The following is a 20,000-nucleotide window of genomic DNA, read 5'->3' as shown; positions in this document are numbered from 1 at the left end:
CAGACGTTAATTAGCCAAAGGTCGCCAGTTAAGGGTTATTAACCTTAACAAAGAATATTTGAGATGAATTTGATTTTAAACGCAACGGTTCTCCCAAACATTCGGACGCGAGGCATACAAAAGCATCGAGATTTAACCTGATTTTGCTTACCCTAAATCCTAGGTATTTTACTGGAATAATGGGGTTGAAGCTAACAATAAAATAATTTGACTTAATCTAGACTTCGTAAACACATATACCCTAAGTGGTGGCTGAAGGAAGAAAACAAAGAAAATGTGAAATACAGAAAAGTACTAGTCAATCGACGAAGCTTCAACAAGAATCGGACTTACCGTGAACGTCGATTCGCTGCGCAAACGAGGACCTCAGGAGTCGTATTCTGGCAGTCTTCCCAATTCACTAATTAAGATAGACGTAGGAGAAAAAGTAACAAAGAATAAAGAATATCGTTCGGGCACGCACGCAGCGTCACCCTGGTTCCGTGACCGCTGGAATCTCTCTCTGACTGACCCGACCTCGCTTCGTTCTTCCAGAGGGCTTATACCGCCCCGGGCAATCCGACCTTGACAAAGGCATCGTCGAATGCATAGAATAAAGCTTAAGGGCCACCATAACTAGGGGTCATTGAGCGTAAACCCTCTCTGAGGCTTAGGTCCCTAATGCCCTAACATATTTTGTTTACAAACTTTCCAGCCTATGCGGCGCCATTTGTCTACGGCGGTGATTGTTATTTTTAAATTGCCTACCCTGCCGGCGGGCAGAGATGTTCTCTGTCGAGGTCAATTGGACTAATATTCCTACACCTAACTACATCGAGGGCGAACAGCAGTAATATTTATAAAAGCTCCCCCCCTTAAGAGGGCCTTCACTCCCTTTTCGGGCGTGAAGGTCTATACTAAGCAAGCTGTTCGCCTCTCGTAGGTTACTCTCCTTCCCCTGAGCAGATTAGTCCTGGTTAGCCTACCTAGCTACAGAACTACCTAACCCTAGATAGGATATGAGCTATTTTCACTACTTTACCTAATTCTAATAGTACTGGAAGGTGCTCACGGTTATTATAGGCTACCTCCTACAATCAAGATGTGTTTTAGACCTAGCCTAGTGGTACGTTCTATGATATTCCCTAGCCTAACCTATCCTAACCCGACCGTAGCACCAACATAAGAGTTAATATTCTAACTAAATTACAACATGGTTTATGTTTAATACAATTAAAATTTACTAGTTAATTCATGAGGGTTGCCTCATATGATAAATGGGTGCCTCACTGAGGTCTTAGGCCATGCGTGTCACGAGCATCGTGGCTCGTTTCACAATAGTTGAGATTACTGAAATTAGTTAGGCTACTTACATGATTACTGCGGCTCGGTGGTAAGTGGAAAGAACAAGGTTACTAAATTGATGTACTGTACTTTAAGGTGGCCTAGGCTAGGTACAAATAAAAGGAAGAGATCACACTGGCTACCTTCTCTGGGCAAGGGGCCAGGATCACTCTTAGATGTTAGGGCACTGTGCCGAGAGGGCACTAGTGCCAGGATGAGCGTATAGCTCGGCAACTACTGGGCTCTCTTCCGCCCTTCTTCTTCTTCTTCTTCGGTTTCCTCCAAGGCCTATCAGTAGCTGGCCTAGCAGGTGATGAGAGCACCAACTCCGGGACAGGCCAGAAGGGCTAGCGGGCGCGAAGTCAGGGGCAACTGCAAAAGCTGCGGGAGGACTCCCTACTCCGGCTGCTGCGACAACCGGAGCGAGAGCGATCTCGACTTCTGCGTCCGAGGATGCCAGTTCCTGGTCTTCCAAGGAAGGGGTACCATTTCGATCCTCCAGGGGTTCATCCCCTGGAATCAAATTTTGTGAAGAAGAAGCTTCGGGTGCTGGAGGCTCTCCAGTCGCGATGATCAACTGCATGGGGAACCCTAAATCTCCCGGAGGAGGATTCGCCTCATGATTTAGACCCGGCATAGAGGCCTTTTCCATTGGTAGCTCAACGTCCGTGGCGGACGGAGTCTGGCACTGCTCAGTGCTCGCAAGTGGCACTGGCAGCAGTTGAGGGTCAGGCATGCCTGACAAGGGGTCCGGAGGTGCAATACCTCTCGGACGACTTGGGTTTGGCTGCGGCAGAGATTCCTGCCCCAGCAGGAGATCGTAGCCTCTCCTAGAGTTTTGTTCGGGGGCGTCCGCTGGGCGTTGTTTGCTTGGGCAGCCCTCCCAATTTGTGGAGTGGTCTGCCCGCTTGCACGTCCTGCAGCGGTACTGCTCCTCCTGAATCTCTCTTCGCGGAGGGGGAGGACCTCTTGGTGGGCCAGCCCTTCGCGATTGGAGAGGGCTAGGCCTGAAATAGGTTGGGTGGCGCCCCTTCCGCGGACCACTTTGGTGGGCGGAAGGTGGAGGTTTGTCATTTTTGGGAGTTACAACTGGGGCCGCCGTGGAGGAGGTAACGTGGCTGCGGAGTGGCGGTGGTGACGGGCTTCCGCAGAGAAGATCCCGACCCAACAAGAAGGCCACTCCGGGCCGAATTCCACCTACCACGCCAAGGCGGTGGGGTATCGTGCCCCAAGGTGTCATTACCTGGAGTTGTACAGTAGGAACGGTGATGGTGTGGCCCTCTATCCACTTCATTTCCCACCGCGTTTCTTCGTCAACCACAGCACCGGCTGGCACTTGGGCCCGGGCGATCAGGCTAATATCTGCCGCAGTGTCTACTGTGACCGGAAGGGTCATGGGCAGACTAGTGCTCTGAAGAGGGGCCACCGAGATGAACTGGGTTTCCAGTCTCTCGGGGTAAAGGATCCGGTGCGGACCAGCAGCAGAAAATGAAGTGCTGATTAGGTTGACAAATTTGGTGGCGGGGACATGATGTGGACAGGCCGGAGATCCAGCATTGTAGTGGCTAGCAGCCCCACAGGATCTGCACGGGCCTTTTGGATGGGCTCGGTGGCCTGCAGTAACTGTTGGAGGAGAGGGCTGAGCGGATGAATCGGGAGCGGAGTCCTGGCTGGTAGGGTTAGGCTGCTTATTAGTGCCGAGTTTGTATCGGCACTCAGCTTCAGCGTGGCCCCCCTTCTTGCAATAGTTGCATATGGTCGTCCTACTAGGCAGTCCATTCTTCGGGCGAGTGGAGTTCGAGAGGTAGGCCGGAGGGATGATTCGCTTCTGAGAGGTGCTATGCGACTGATTGAAGGTTTCCCACGAATCAGCCATGCGACAAGCTTCCATAAGTGTGGAGGGCTGTTTATCGTTAAGATATACTGCAAGGGGCCCTGGCACACATTGGAAAAGGTCTTCTAGCATGGTCCGATTGAAGAGATCCTCAAACGTCGTGCAGGCCAAGGAGTCGAACCAGCGCGTGCACCGGACTGGGTTTTGTGACATGCCCATTCCGTCCAAGACCAGCCGACTTCCTTGGCAAGACCTCGGAACCGTTGTCTCCATTTTTCTGGGGTTATCTCGTAGGCCTTTGTAATGACTCTACGAACTTCCGCCATGTTGCCTCTCTGGCTCTTCTCCAGTGAGCGAAGCGCTGCCTTGGCTTTTCCCTCCATATGCTTGGCTAGTATTAAGGCTCTCTCCGTCTCCGTGGTGCTGTAGTTATCGAAAAGAGCCTCGATCTCCTCCAGCCATGCTTCTGGCTCGTCCTCAGTCCACTTGGGGACTAGAGAATTGATGCTCGAAATTGGAGCGTTTGATGCAGCAGGTGTAGGACTGGAGGCTTGATGGCTAGCCATAGCTTCGGCATTCTCCATTTTCGCTCTCTCAAGCTCGAGCTCCTTCTCCTTTAGGGCTAACTCAGTTTCCTTGCAGGCTAACTCATGCTGTCTCCTTCTTTCTTCTCTTTCCTCTTCATATTGCCTTTGCTCGGCTTCATACTTCCTCTGCTCGAGTCTTTCTTCCTTCTCCCGCTTGGCCAAGTCGTCCACTTGCTCCTTAACCCAGGTAGTAAGTTCCGAGCCGGTGAGACCTGCCGCCGTCCCCAGCCCCAGGAAAGTTTTATAATGCTCTGCTGCCATGGTTCTGGTGGGGAAGGGCGTCTAACCGGGTCGACTGGGCGTACTTGGGCAGCGAGGAAGTGTCTCTTCAATGACGTGGCACCCTTTCAAAAGGTGGCACTGTAGTTTGGGTGTGCCGTGTACAGGTCACACTGGTGGCACTCAGTATCCCTAGGCACTGGTGCAGGTTAGGTTCCAGAAGAACTTTTTCTTCTGTGTTCCCTTTTGGTTTTGTTTTATTTATTTTTCTGGATTCTTGCTTGGTGGCACTTATGGTGCTAATGTGTTCCTAGGGACCCTCTACTGGAGTCCAACTAGGCTATATGGGAGGAAAGGCACTCTACACCCCCTGCAGAGTGCAACAATCGAATGAGAGAGAAAGGGAAGGTAAAAGAGAGAGAGAGAGAGAGAGAGAGAGAAGTAAGCTATTCAAGTGATGAGTGCTGCAAATTATTGGCACTGTGGAATAAAGTGAATTTGGTTTTTTTTTTTTTTTTTTTTTCTTAAAGATCCTCGTGAGTGGCTGGTCCCAGTACCGGCAACGGCTGGCCCCTTCTTTTTTCAGAGGGTGAAAACTACTGTTTGCTTCGGTCTGGATAGCAGGCCTCACTCGTGACCGACAGTTTATCACTATATCGTAATTACTCTTAACTTGTCCTCATCTATTGTGGGACAGAGGTGTTTCTTTTGTTTGGTTTATTGTATTCGAATTAATTAGCCTAGTGTCGGCCGTTCTTTCTTTGAAGAGGGTCACGTACACTTAGGTTAGGAATGCTTACTTGAATGACGAGAGAGAGAGAGAGAGAGAGAGAGAGAGAGAATTTTTCAATCAGCGAATTTCTTGCTGCTTGAGAACATGTAAACAAAGATTTTATACATGCACAATGGCATGGATCTTAACAAATGATATAGATGCGTCGTCTTGGCTTCCTTAGGGATTACTTTATTATCTTAATTTTCCCGGGAGCCGACGTCACAAAAGTTTATCGTAAAATTTTAAATTTTCTTTTATATGATTTTATAGTAGGTATTCGTATAGGAACTTGTTATTACTCCTAACTAAGGCCTATCTTTCCCTGCCTAAATTATCTTTTGGTTTTTTCCTAGCTAAGATATTAGGAGGTGGGTTCGCTATGAAAAGCAAAAATATATGCCCCAAGAGTGGCGGGGAGCAGAGTCGACGTCACAATAACAAGGTCGTTGAGATGGCGGCCAAGGTCCCGTTAGGCCTAAATTTCAAAACAGCCTCGGCCGGCGAAGGAAACCCCAAATGGCCGTTCTCTCACAAACAGTTCGAACAATTTCAAAACAACCGCGAACATGGCGGAGGGATCGAAGATGGCGGGTATTTTCTTTTTCAAACAAATTCAAAACAACGCAACAAATGCCGGTATCCAGATTTTACTTTAAATATACCAATCATGCATAGTGTTTTACGTTACGGATGGAAAACTAAATTACCAAACAACTTTGTCTTTGTTATCGTATTCTCACCCGGACATTAAACAAAGAATGAAAAGAGAAATGCTAGCTTGCCTGCGTAAATTTACGTTGTTGAACGGTACCTTTATTGTAAAATTACTATTTCAGTTCGTTTGCTACTTCACTGACACGGTTTTTGAATGATTCCCGCTATATGCAAACAATAACGATCGGAATTGCCGACGCGATTAGTATATTACTTTGTGTACATGAACTGGGCTCCGCGATTCGGCCTTTGAATACGTTATTTGAACGACTTCTCTCACGGTCCGAACACGGTAAAATGCCCTTTCTTAAACGACACAAATTGTGATTCGCTCTGCTCTCGAGTTGCACCCTTTCCTACGCTAATTCTCGCTACACTTGTTATACTATTTTCTTTACTGCTTATTATTATGCCTCGTTCCTTGTTTGGAAGAATGAAATGGAGTTCGATATCTGACTTTTATTTTTTGGAATTAATGTAATTTTAATTTCCTTTTCTCCAGATTCTTTCTCTAAAATGTACTTTAGATTCTACGCAAGGTCGCCAATGTTACGTGTGAGGAGTCTTGGTTGATCATGTATTATTCAATTTACGTAAATTTTACGGCCCTGCAAACCAAGATTACACGTAACCTGTCATTTGAAGCCAAAAGTTAACCTCAAAGACAGACGTTAATTAGCCAAAGGTCGCCAGTTAAGGGTTATTAACCTTAACAAAGAATATTTGAGATGAATTTGATTTTAAACGCAACGGTTCTCCCAAACATTCGGACGCGAGGCATACAAAAGCATCGAGATTTAACCTGATTTTGCTTACCCTAAATCCTAGGTATTTTACTGGAATAATGGGGTTGAAGCTAACAATAAAATAATTTGACTTAATCTAGACTTCGTAAACACATATACCCTAAGTGGTGGCTGAAGGAAGAAAACAAAGAAAAATGTGAAATACAGAAAAGTACTAGTCAATCGACGAAGCTTCAACAAGAATCGGACTTACCGTGAACGTCGATTCGCTGCGCAAACGAGGGACCTCAGGAGTCGTATTCTGGCAGTCTTCCCAATTCACTAATTAAGATAGACGTAGGAGAGAAAGTAACAAAGAATAAAGAATATCGTTCGGGCACGCACGCAGCGTCACCCTGGTTCCGTGACCGCTGGAATCTCTCTCTGACTGACCCGACCTCGCTTCGTTCTTCCAGAGGGCTTATACCGCCCCGGGCAATCCGACCTTGACAAAGGCATCGTCGAATGCATAGAATAAAGCTTAAGGGCCACCATAACTAGGGGTCATTGAGCGTAAACCCTCTCTGAGGCTTAGGTCCCTAATGCCCTAACATATTTTGTTTACAAACTTTCCAGCCTATGCGGCGCCATTTGTCTACGGCGGTGATTGTTATTTTTAAATTGCCTACCCTGCCGGCGGGCAGAGATGTTCTCTGTCGAGGTCAATTGGACTAATATTCCTACACCTAACTACATCGAGGGCGAACAGCAGTAATATTTATAAAAATATATATATATATATATATATATATATATATGTGTGTGTGTTATGACCTTATACCCAGGTCGGATAGGGTCATAATCTCTTACAGTATCTGTTTTAAGAACAGCGTCGTGTCATTTTACTTCCCTAAGATTCTCCGGTAGCAAATGGCCGGCCCTGGGTCAGCACATTCTTTCTCTCCTGTCGACTCCTCTCACTGAATCTATCCTCAAACAAAGGCCTACTGGAATTAAACACTGAGATACAAAACTAGACTTTATTTGCAAATTTAACGAAAGTAATTCAGTAAAAGCTACAGTCATGAAATGGAGTAACTCACATCCATATAAATGGAAATCATAACTAAGGGAAATTCTGATACACAGTCCATCGAATTAATGATTCTAGACTAACCAATACTAGTGACTAACACCCTGGTCATCAAATTAAATAAAAAGGTCATATTTATTCCAGACCACAATAAATGTCACAGAGTATGTTAAAATAAACACCACTTCCAAAATATTCGTCCTCACAGGACGAACTCAGAATTCCTGTTAAAAGAAACATATATATGAAAACCTGAAATGGTGTTAAAATAAATCAGTATTCAAAACAGAAAAATGCACAATGGAGAACAGAACGGGAAAATCCATAATGGAGAAACAGAGGATTTTCACTGCGATACAACTGGGTATTCCCACAGATATAAGTGTGCATGAGTTATCTTACGCACTTCTATGGCTTCAGATAACAGATCTTCACAGTGGCGATTCTTAAACACTGCACAACAAGCAGATCATACCCATCCACAAAACGAAGTCCCCTCGTGATTGTCTGCTCCTCTGATAATATACCATTAGAGAGTGCAACACATATGCACTCACTTAATCACTTCTCCCCGGAAACGTGACGACACCGATTCAATGTTCGAAGGATCACACTGTCTCCATGCACTTAGGCCTTGATCAGAAAGCCAAATGCATGCATCAGATACCCGCTGTATCTAACCGTGTAAACCTCCAATGTCGACACAGCTGCACCTGCCGGATGTACTTCTGACAGGCCAGCACATAGTTCGTCCAAGACTTAATATATATATATATATATATATATATATATATATATATATATATATATATATATATATATATATATATATATATATATGTATATATATATATATATATATATATATATATATATATATATATATATATATATATATATATATATATATAGTGTGTGTGTGTGTGTGCTTTTTGCGCGCCCAAATACTGTCCATCACATAAGCCCAGTCGTATATAGAGAGCTCTTTGCATCTCTATATGCATGCAAATTGGTTTTATGCTTGGAGATCAGTTTCAGGATTTTAATAAATTTATTGTTATCTGTATTTAGAAGCCTTTATTGTTTGTATTCCATGTTCTGCTTAGTACTTGAAAGAACATATTACCAGCTAAAAAATGGACAAATACATCACTAGGACGGCAGATAAAGAAGGACGGACAGACGGAGAGAGAGAAAGAGAGATATAGATAGATAATGAGAGAAGTAGGAAGAAGTTGGATATAAATCGTTAAAGAGAGAGAGAGAGAGAGAGAGAGAGAGAGAGAAAGAGGATGGGTAGATAGATAGACAGATAGATAAATAATTAAATAGATAGATAATGAGAGGAGTAAGAGGAGGTTGGATATAGATCGTTAAAAAAGGTAAGAAGAGAGAGAGAGAGAGAGAGAGAGAGAGAGAGAGAGAGAGAGAGAGAGAGAGAGAGAGAGAGAGAGAGAGAGAGAGGAATTTCTGAAAGGGCGAGCAGAGACTGTACGCATGAATATCACAAAAATATTTTCAATCATACCAAAACGAGATGAAAGGACCCATCCCTGTACTCTTCCCCTTCGCTTTCTTTCTCTCTCTTTCTCTTTTCGACGTCGCATTTTCATTCAGGAGTTTCGAGGCTCTATGGAAAAAGGGAGATTCTGTTTTTTTATTGATATTTTTTATTTATTTATTTATTTATTCATACGGTCTCTCATAGGAAAGAGGGCTTCGCTCTCTAGTGGGATTTTTTCCCCTTTGAGTATGAATACAGTAATGCATTTTGGTATTATGATTGATTTTTGTGTTAGGACAGTGTTGTATTCTGATCTACTCAGAATGTACTAGGACAGTGTTGTATTCTGATCTACTTAGAATGTATTAGGACAGTGTTGTATTCTGATCTACTTAGAATGTATTAGGACAGTGTTGTATTCTGATCTACTTAGAATGTATTAGGACAGTGTTGTATTCTGATCTACTTAGAATGTATTAGGACAGTGTTGTATTCTGACCTACTCAGAATGTATTAGGACAGTGTTGTATTCTGATATAATCAGAATGTATTAGGACAGTGTTGTATTCTGACCTACTCAGAATGTATTAGGACAGTGTTGTATTCTGATCTACTCAGAATGTATTAGGATAGTGTTGCATTCTGATATACTCAGAATGTATTAGGACAGTGTTGTATTCTGATCTACTCAGAATGTATTAGGACAGTGTTGTATTCTGATCTACTTAGAATGTATTAGGACAGTGTTGTATTCTGATCTACTTAGAATGTATTAGGACAGTGTTGTATTCTGATCTACTCAGAATGTATTAGGATAGTGTTGCATTCTGATATACTCAGAATGTATTAGGACAGTGTTGTATTCTGATCTACTTAGAATGTATTAGGACAGTGTTGTATTCTGATCTACTCAGAATGTATTAGGATAGTGTTGCATTCTGATATACTCAGAATGTATTAGGACAGTGTTGTATTCTGATCTACTCAGAATGTATTAGGATAGTGTTCCATTCTGATATACTCAGAATGTATTAGGACAGTGTTGTATTCTGATCTACTTAGAATGTATTAGGACAGTGTTGTATTCTGATCTACTTAGAATGTATTAGGACAGTGTTGTATTCTGATCTACTCAGAATGTATTAGGATAGTGTTGCATTCTGATATACTCAGAATGTATTAGGACAGTGTTGTATTCTGATCTACTTAGAATGTATTAGGACAGTGTTGTATTCTGATATACTCAGAATGTATTAGGACAGTGTTGTATTCTGATCTACTTAGAATGTATTAGGACAGTGATGTATTCTGATCTACTTAGAATGTATTAGGATAGTGTTGCATTCTGATATACTCAGAATGTATTAGGACAGTGTTGTATTCTGATCTACTCAGAATGTATTAGGACAGTGTTGTATTCTGATCTACTTAGAATGTATTAGGACAGTGTTGTATTCTGATCTACTCAGAATGTATTAGGATAGTGTTGCATTCTGATATACTCAGAATGTATTAGGACAGTGTTGCATTTTGATATACTCAGAATGTATTAGGATAGTGTTGCATTTTGATCTACTCAGAATGTGTCAGGACAGTGTTGTATTCTGATCTACTGAGAATGTATTATTAGGACATTGTTGTATTCTGATCTACTGAGAATGTATTAGGAGTGTTGTATTCTGATGTACTCAGAGTGTATTAGGACATTGTTGTATTCTGATGTACTGAGAATGTATTAGGAGTGTTGTATTCTGATCTACTCAGAATGTATTAGGACATTGTTGTATTCTGATCTACTCAGAATGTATTAGGATAGTGTTGCATTCTGATCTACTTAGAATGTATTAGGACAGTGTTGTATTCTGATCTACTGAGAATGTATTGGGAGTGTTGTATTCTGATGTACTCAGAATTTATTAGGACATTGTTGTATTCTGATCTACTCAAAACTGATTTCATGTTTATATTCAGTTTTCTTTATTAATTTTGCCGTGATCGTTGATGTGACTAGAATTGTAGTTTTAGTGGAATTAGTTATTCTTTTTATATTTTTAACGGCGCGACTTTAACGCATTTTGTTCTGATGTATAGTAAGACTGAGGTTGTCGTCACTGCATAGAGTGATTTCAGTTACACTTATGCGTAGCATGTTGATGTATACTGAGTTTGAAGATAGAGATTAATAGAGATTAATTGCATAATAAAATGATAGGAAACCCAATGAACTTTAATTCATAACCATTCCAAACTGAGTGGAAAGTCAAAGCGGTATTGGTTGATCGTCAACGAAAATCCTTTCAAGTATGAGACCTGAGCTTTACTTGAAAGGATTTTCACTCAGGACCTCTGGCCTAAGGCTCATCTTCATACGTATATCCTTGTCGTATGGTATTTGTCAGATCTTTTGAGAGCGATTTATTAAAAGACTGTAGTAAATCCTGATCAGTGTTGATTTTATTGCTACCTAAGCCATCTTCAGAGGACTGATATATGCTAACAGGAGGGTTTGTAGAATTTGTCATGTCACTAATGAGGGTAGGACTCCGCCTACAAACACCTATCTGACTGCTAGCATATATGTTGTGAATTTGTAACACACTGTATGAGTCCTCTGAAGATTGCTTAGTTAGCAGTAAAGCCGACACCGGTTTGGATCTAAAATAGCGTTTCATTTCTCCCCTTTGGTATTTAATGTGTAAAATCACATTAAATACCAACACTGTTGTGCACACAGATAAACACAAAGGTTTACATTTCAGACTGTAAACCTTTGTGCTTTACATTTCAGATTCCCTGTAGGGTGTTAGTGCCGTCAGTGCACCTCATGCGGTGCACCGTGGGCATTAATTGACGTTCTTTGTAGCGTGTCTTCGGCCCCTAGCTGCAACCCCTTTCTTTCCTTTTACTGTACCTCCTTTTATATTCTCTTTCTTCCAACTTACTTTCCACCCTCTCATAATAATTGATTTATAGTGGAACTGCAAGGTTTTCCTCCAGTTACACCTTTCAAACCTTTTACTGTCAACTTCTGTTTTAGCGCTGAATGACCTCATAAGTCCCAGACTAAGTTTGCACGATGCTTCTGAGAAATTTGAGCTGCTGTGATTTGAAGATGGGAATTTAAGTTTTGTTTGAAATAAATTGTACTTGTCTTGAAGGTACAATCTCTTTCTTTATTTATTAATTTCGGTATTCTTATGTAGCCTCTCCTTTGTTTTGTTCTCTCTTCTTCGCTGATATTGATAATTGATTGTGACGTGTACTTGTGTATTTTAATAATGTACATATTCTCTTTGAATGTGTACCTGAATGTAGCAGTTTACTTTCAGTGCAGTTCTAGTTTTCTTAATGTTGCTTTCCGAATAGTCACGTTTATTTAGATCATCACATCTCATTTAATTTTGTCTGAAGAGTGGTAGAATTAGATCGGAATATTTCCAGTTATATGAAAAAATGAAAAATGTTAAATGAATTAGGTTTAGATCAACAGGCAGGTCGCTTGAATTTACTGTTGACATTCAAAGCAGCACTAGACATCAAACTTTTCCTCTAAATACTGTAATCTTCTTTGGGGGTTAAGACTTCCCCCCTCTGTTTTTCCTTCCGCGTTTTTCCTTCCTCCTCCTTTTTCCTGTTTTCTTCGGACCCGGGGTTGATAAGGACATTGGGGTTGGCTGTCCCATTTCCCTCCTGTTTTTATTTTCCTCCTCAGTGATTCCTCATATTGTAAAGAATTTATCGAAGAAATCAGCTGCGGATACGATTGTTTCAGAAGAAAGTTTTGCTTATTCCTACGGGAAAGAATTTTTGCGAAAAATGATTAAAATCTAATCTCCAGCGTAGGAAAAGCAAATAAAAACAGGCAGAGTCGACATATGGATGTCTTTTTATTTTTAAATTTGTAAACATAACATTTATTTGTGTGTAAACTGGGACCGTACAAATTTGCAAGGATACAGCTTTATTAAAGGTTAAAGTCCAACTGAAAGGGAAAGGGAATGAAAGGCTGAGCTGTTCCAATAATCAAGGAAATTGATTTTCCGAATCGCAAATGCAAACCCAGCTTTTCGTAGAGACAAGTACATCGTTTGTGCTTGGTACTTGCGTGAAAGGCCACCAATTGTTGCCATGTGGCTATGGCTGGTGAGCTCTCGTGGCCTTGTCGAAATTTGCAGCAGGTCTCCTTAGGAATATGGTGGACACGGGGATGGGTCACACTGAGGCACGATGAGCCAAAGAAAAGCTCTCCTTTTTGGAAGTTTGGAACTTGGAAGGCCACCTGATTAAAGAAATTATGCGCTTTGTTCTCCTCTTTCTTTAAACTTCGTCCCTTTTCAAGATGTTAATCTCGTAGTTGGATCGAAGAAGAAGAAGAAGAAGAAGAAGAAGAAGAAGAAGAAGAGGAAAAAAAATAAGAAGAAGAAGAAGAAGAAGAAGAAGAAGAAGAAGAAGAAGAAGAAGAAGAAGAAGAAGAACGTTCGATCTGAAATAATGGGGGACGTCAGCAGACGACGCAAAAGGGATCCTGAAAATTCGGACGTGTTTAACATTCGATGCAGATGGACTGGAAGGGTGGTGGAGGTTGGTTGGCAGTCACTGCAGGGATTGGAGGACGGATATCTCGGGTCATTGGGAGAGGAAAAAGGACCCATCCAGGGGAAAATATGAATAGGAAACGAATGTGATTGCTCTCTCTCTCTCTCTCTCTCTCTCTCTCTCTCTCTCTCTCTCTCTCTCTCTCTCTCTCTCTCACAGGTGGCACACGAAACTTGCCTCCGACTAGATGGGGCTATGTAATGTGCGTTAGAGTAGTTACTTCTTAATTTCTTACATGTTGCAGAATGATATATGTTTTCACGTGTGCCTCTGCGTATTTCATTTCTATTGTGGTTTTAACGCTATTGTCCTTCCCCTTCCTCTTTCGCTTTTTATTATACTCCCCTAATTAGCTTACAAACAATATCAACTCAATAATATGCATATTTTTATTTTTACTTTTGACTTACAGTTTGGATTTTGGTTCTAAGTCACAAGTTCCAGGTTCTTCTAAACTTCCGTGGCATTTATTTGATTTTTATTGACGTTCTGTGGGCGTTTTAATTTTGGGAAGTTTGCTTTGCAATGCATTGTCCTTTGTTTGCCGTGTGGTAATGATTGCTTATTTTGAATAATAATAATAATAATAATAATAATAATAATAATAATTATTATTATTATTATTATTATTATTATTATTATTATTATTATTATTATTATTATTATTATTATTTAAACAATAATCTCGTTCCCTCCTTTGAAGGGCCTTTTTTTTTTAAACAGTGGTTCGATAATGCCTGTTCTTTCACAGTATAGGGAAGGGAACCAGCGTGCCAAGCATAATGGAATTTTACTCTCCACCTCGGCTACCTACAGAGCAGCAAGGAACCTGCGCAAGGTTCTAATTCACTTGTCTCAGTATATACATATATACATATCCTCACATTTTTAGTTTTCTGTAAAAGAAAACTATTGTTCCGGCTTTGTCTGTCCGTCCGCACTTTTTCTGCACTCACTTTTCTCTGTCCGCCCTCAGATCTTCAAAACTACTAAGGCTAGAGGGGTGCAAGTTGGCATGTTGATCATCCACCTTCCAGTCATCAAATATACCGAATTGCAGCCCTCTAACCTCAGTAGTTTTTATTTTATTTTATTTTATTTAATTTTGCTGCCTAAATGGGGTTAGCCATAACGATATAGGATAGGTCACCACCTGGCCATGGTTAAAGTTTCATGGGTCGCACTCATACAGCATTGAGACCACCGAAAGATAGATTTATTTTCGGTGGCCTTGATTATACGCTGTAGCGGCTGTACAGAAACTCGATTGCGCCGAAGAAACTTCGGTTCATTTTTACTTGTTTGTTAGTGGTATCTGATCAGAAACTCCAGAAAGTCTGTCAGCGTAGTGGATATATACTTTTTAAACATTTATATTTTTCTTCTTGATATTAAAGTTGTCCCTGTATCCGATAAAATACTCACTTTGTTCTCTTTGCTTACCGGTAACTGTGACCTACTGGAATCAGGTTAAAAATTACCGTTTACCGAAGCGCTTCTAAACCTTGTATTTTGTATTTTTGTTGCCTAAAGATAGTGTCAACACTGTTAAATCCTTAATAGCATGATGGCACTCTTCGTTGACTTTTTAATGAGCTTACTTATGAACTGACCCCTTCGCTTTGCATTTCTCCGGGTTTTTCCTTGGGACAATTGCTCACCATTCATTATAAAAACGTAGTTTTTTGTTCAGCCCTAGCAAAAAGGATGCATATTCCGGTACTTACAGTTACTAGTCTTTTGCCCTTGTTTTGCTCTTGCTTAAAGATAGTGTTTATAGGATTGTTATCTAAACACTGAAAAATTGATACTTGTAATCGTTTGCACATACCTTGCTGTATCTGATCTTGTCTTAATCTTTCTCTCCTAGGAATAAAGGATGCTGTCTCCTTTGGCTTTGTAACTTCCAAGAAGCTCAGAATATCCTGCGTGAGGTCCTGACAGCATGCGTTTGTTGTGACTTACTTTCCTTACGTATTTTGACTACTTCAGCGAATGTTTTATATATGCACACCATATCCAATCTTTTATTAGAAAGAGGTCCACGAAAAAGTTCCTTTTGAGGTTTATTGATATATATATATATATATATATATATATATATATATATATATATATATATATATATATATATATATATATATGCAGGGTCTTTCTTTCAATTCTAAAGTTAATACACGAAATAAAAATTTTTTCTATACACTTCTTTTTCTACACATATCTGGTTTTACTCTGTGAGAATAATGTGCTTTGCTGGTAGTGTAGTGGGACGCCAATTCGAGTTTTCCCCGGGGGCCGTTGAAACAGGTATATATCGGCTTTGGGTTGGATAAAAGTAGTTTGCGAGCTTAAAATAGCAAGCTTTACAGAGAATCATTAAAGGCCTTGGGAGTCTCATGTGAATGGCACTGTGGCACAATCTTGTCGGAAGAGCCAGCGGAGTGGGATTTGGGTCCTGTGAACAGAAGGGGAAATTGTTTGTATCTTCGTTCATTTTTGTCTGGATTGGGTTTAGGAGACCATTTGTTTCATCTACTTGGCAAGTAAAATTTGGCCTCTGGACATTCTTGGTTTTCATTCATAATAACAATATAGGCCTATTACATATTTTTAGTTGCCGTCACTTTATATGCCGTGGCATGAATTTGAGCCGTTGAATAATTGGCTAAATGTCAGTATCAGTGAAGATATATGATTCATTTCGATACGGGCCACATGATTTGTTATGAAATCCTTTCCCCTGCTTTCTCTACTGTCTTTCTCACGCGTAGTTGTATTATTCAGCCTTTTCATCGAACATCTCGTTGGCTCTGTGGCTTCTGAATACATAACCATACCCTCACTCGGGAAACGGAAAGGAAATCCTTTTCTCGCAGCTTCAGTCGACGTTTCAGAAGATTCAAATGCAGCGCTCGCTCCGATTGAAAGATTGCCCAGGGAGTCTGAGCTCTTGTTTGCATTTAGAGAGACCTCAGTGGTGAAATTATATTGCCAGTAAGAAGTTGTTCTTGTTAAAATTAGTTGGGAGGAGGATTCTGTGCAAGCTTATGCTTCTACTTAGGCTTTGTGCAACCATACTGAAACTCTCATTAAACCCAGTTTGAATTTGTAGAAGTGGCAGTTGGTATCCGTGACTTCTGAAAACCTTTGGATTGCGATCTTGTAAGCCTTACATTTTGGATGGGGGTTGGGCGTTAGTGTGAATGAGGCCTTCGGAGAATGCTTTCTATGGTTTGCTCTCTGATTTACGAGAAGATGGCCTTTGAAATCAGCGACGAGTTATTTTTTCCTCGGAATTCCAAAGCCTTTAATTAGCAGCCCATCGGCAACTCCTCGTTAGCGATGGGCTATTGATACGAGATCCCGTTTTCCAAAAATTTCTCCACAAGGTCTGCTAATGGCATCTAATTAGTTATTGTAATCTTTTGTATTTGATCTGGGTATCACTGTTGTTCAACACTCTTTGCATATAAGTGTCTTACCTTTTTAGTTTTCCGTAAAAGAAAACTGTTGTGCCTGCTTTGTCTGCCCGTTCGCACTTTTTCTGTACGCCTTCAGATCTTAAAAACCACTGAGGCTAGAGGGCTGCAAATTGCTACGTTGATCATCCACCCTCCAGTCATCAAACAAGCCAAATTGCAGCCCTCTAGCCTCAGTAATTTTGATTTTATTTAAGGTTAAAGTTAGCCATAATCGTGCTTTTGGCAACGATACAGGGCAGGTCACCACCGGGCTGTGGTTAAAGTTTCAAAGGCCCCAGCTCATACAACATTATTCCGAGAGCACCGAAAGATCGAATCGTTTTCGGTGGCCTTGATTATACGCTGTACAGAAAACTCGATTGCGCCGAAGAAACTTCGGCGCATGTATTACTAGTTTATCATCTCGCATGATAGTTATAATTATCATCTAGTAATAATACTAATAATTTTCTAAGTTACCATGTCCGTTTGATTCTGACTCCTCTCAGTATGGAATAGTAAGATAGTTGTAGATTGAACATCCTGGGGATGTTTTGAATTAGATATGTATGGCGACAAGGCTGGCTTGGAGTAGAATATCTTTAATGTATCTGACGTCGGGAATACAGTTTGTGTTTGGAAGATTATGACTTTTAACTTCAACTTATTTATTCTGCTTGTCTTTTACCAACTTAGAGCAAGCATATATATATATATATATATATATATATATATATATATATATATATATATATATATATATATATATATATATATATATATATATTATATGAATAGGCAAATCCTTCACCTTATGTTTCAGGTGTTATCTTGCGATCTGTCTGCAGCTCGAGAGAGAGAGAGAGAGAGAGAGAGAGAGAGAGAGAGAGAGAGAGAGAGAGAGGTACTGTAAAACAGCGATGCATAATTGGAGAGACTTTCCTTCGATGAGGCTCAGGCTAACCTCTTGGGTATTGGAGGCCAAGAATAATCTCAACATTGACCTGTGCATCAAACTTCCTCGCGGAACCTCGAGCCTTAAACCACTCGAAGTAAGCGTTTCCCTTCTGCAAAGGATGGACGCCCCCTCCTGACATACGTATCCGCCACTCGCTGATGCCTCGTCCTGTCTACGATTTCAACACCTCTCTCTCTCTCTCTCTCTCTCTCTCTCTCTCTCTCTCTCTCTCTCTCTCTAGCTTTCGAGTTAGTTGACTCTTCCATTGACAGGGCTCACGTGGCATACAAACATGCAAACACAAAGCAGTCCCATTAGAGGCGATGTCTCCTGTTGAATATTTACTTAGTGCGTCAGGTGGTTTCGGAGTGCGATGTCAAAGGCCAACTTTTACTGAGGTCTGCGGATGTTTTTATGATCGTATTTTGTATTATGTGCAAATTTCAGTTACCTTTCTACCTCTTCTTCTTCTTCTTCTTCTTCTTCTTCTTCTTCTTCTTTCTTAAAGATTAAGAATCAGGCGTATTATACTTCCTTCTGGGTTTAACGCACTTTTGTCTCCTTTCTGTTTTTTTTTTTATTTCTTTTGCCGGTTTGACTGCCAGATAAAAAAAAAAAATGGACGACCATGCTGATTTGAAGAATTAAATAGCGATAAAATGAGGTTTTCAACAGTCCTTCGTGTTGAATCAATTGTATCCTTTAGCTGTGGCGTGGGTCGATCGGTAACCGCCTGGATGTGGTGAAAGGTATCCTTATAACCTGGCAGTAGCTTTCGAGGTGAATAACCCTTTTCATTTATTGATTTACTTTCTTTTTTTGCGTTGTGTTTAACCTCTTCCGTTTGCGGGTATTCTGTGTTCGTAGAAACTTACTTGACATGATATTGGCCTACAGGCTATTTCTATGTGAATAATGACTGCTTGTTTATAATGATGAAAATGATATTTTCAGTAAAACCGAAGTTTTTTAATATGATATTTGACCATAACATACTGGTATGTACCTTTTAAAAGAACCATTCTTATATTACATAAAGAGAGAATACTACATTATAACGTCAGTGAAATGAAATTCATTCACTGAAAGTTGGCCGAATAAATAAGTTTTACTATAACCCTCTTACATGAACTAAAAAAAAAAAAAAAACGAGGGACGGAACCGTAACAAGAATGCTAATGTAATTTTACGACTTACCTCTAAGGCAACGTGGAAGATATTGTACATATTTTACCGCGTTATTCCTCTTGCCCGAAGTTGCTCGGTAGGCTTCGCTTTGAAACGGAAGGCATCGAGGGGGATTCTTTCGTTGTTTTTACCTCTTGTTTTCTAGTTTTTTTTTGTCTTATTCGTGGTTGTCTTTTATTCATGGTTGTCCTGGTTTTGTCTTGTTTCTTGCTGGTTTCTCAAATGTAAAAATGTTCATTGTATCTTATTAGGTGGATTCTAAAACCGTGAGGATTTTTTTTTTATGTTTATCATATTCAATGGTTTCGTTTGTATCTCACTCAGTGGCTTGTAAAAGGAAAGTATTTTGTGCCTATCACATTTTATATGCATCTTATTCTAGAGATTCTCGAAGGCAAACCCATTCTGAATGTAATTCAAAGACTTATAAAACGTAAAACTAATTTCGCGTGTGCATCTATTTTGCAGTGACTTCTGAAAGGTAAAAAGTGTGTGTATTTATCTTTTTCGGTGGCGCTTGAAACGTAAAAATATTTTGTACAGATTTGATTTGATGGCTTCCAAAAGGGTAAATATATTTTACTTTTTTCCTGTTTGATGGTTTCTTGAAAGCTAAAATGTCAGAGATGAAAAAATTTATGTGTATCTTATCCGATGGTTTCTAGACGGTAAAAAATATTGTGTATGTTATCCGATGACTCTCAGATATGAAAATCTGTGACATCTCATTCGGTGGCTTCTTAAATGTAAAGATATTAATCTTGTATCTTACTTGATGGCTTCTAAAAGGTAACAATATGTAGTATGTATCTTTCTTAAATGTAGACATATTTTGCTGCATCTAATAAGATGGCTTCTTAAAATTATAAATATGTAATGGGTACGTCATGAGGTGGCTTCTTGCAGGTAAAAATATTATCATGTTTGTGTCTTACTGAACGGCTATGTAAAGGAAGAAACACGTGGATGTTCTCGTTACACGGGAAAAGATGAGACGTTAAAGAATTTTGAAAATCAGTAACA

The sequence above is a fragment of the Macrobrachium rosenbergii genome, chromosome 10 (genome assembly GCF_040412425.1).
Source record: "Macrobrachium rosenbergii isolate ZJJX-2024 chromosome 10, ASM4041242v1, whole genome shotgun sequence".
NCBI classification, from domain to species: Eukaryota; Metazoa; Arthropoda; class Malacostraca; order Decapoda; family Palaemonidae; genus Macrobrachium; species Macrobrachium rosenbergii.
Note: the sequence above shows the minus strand (reverse complement) of the source record.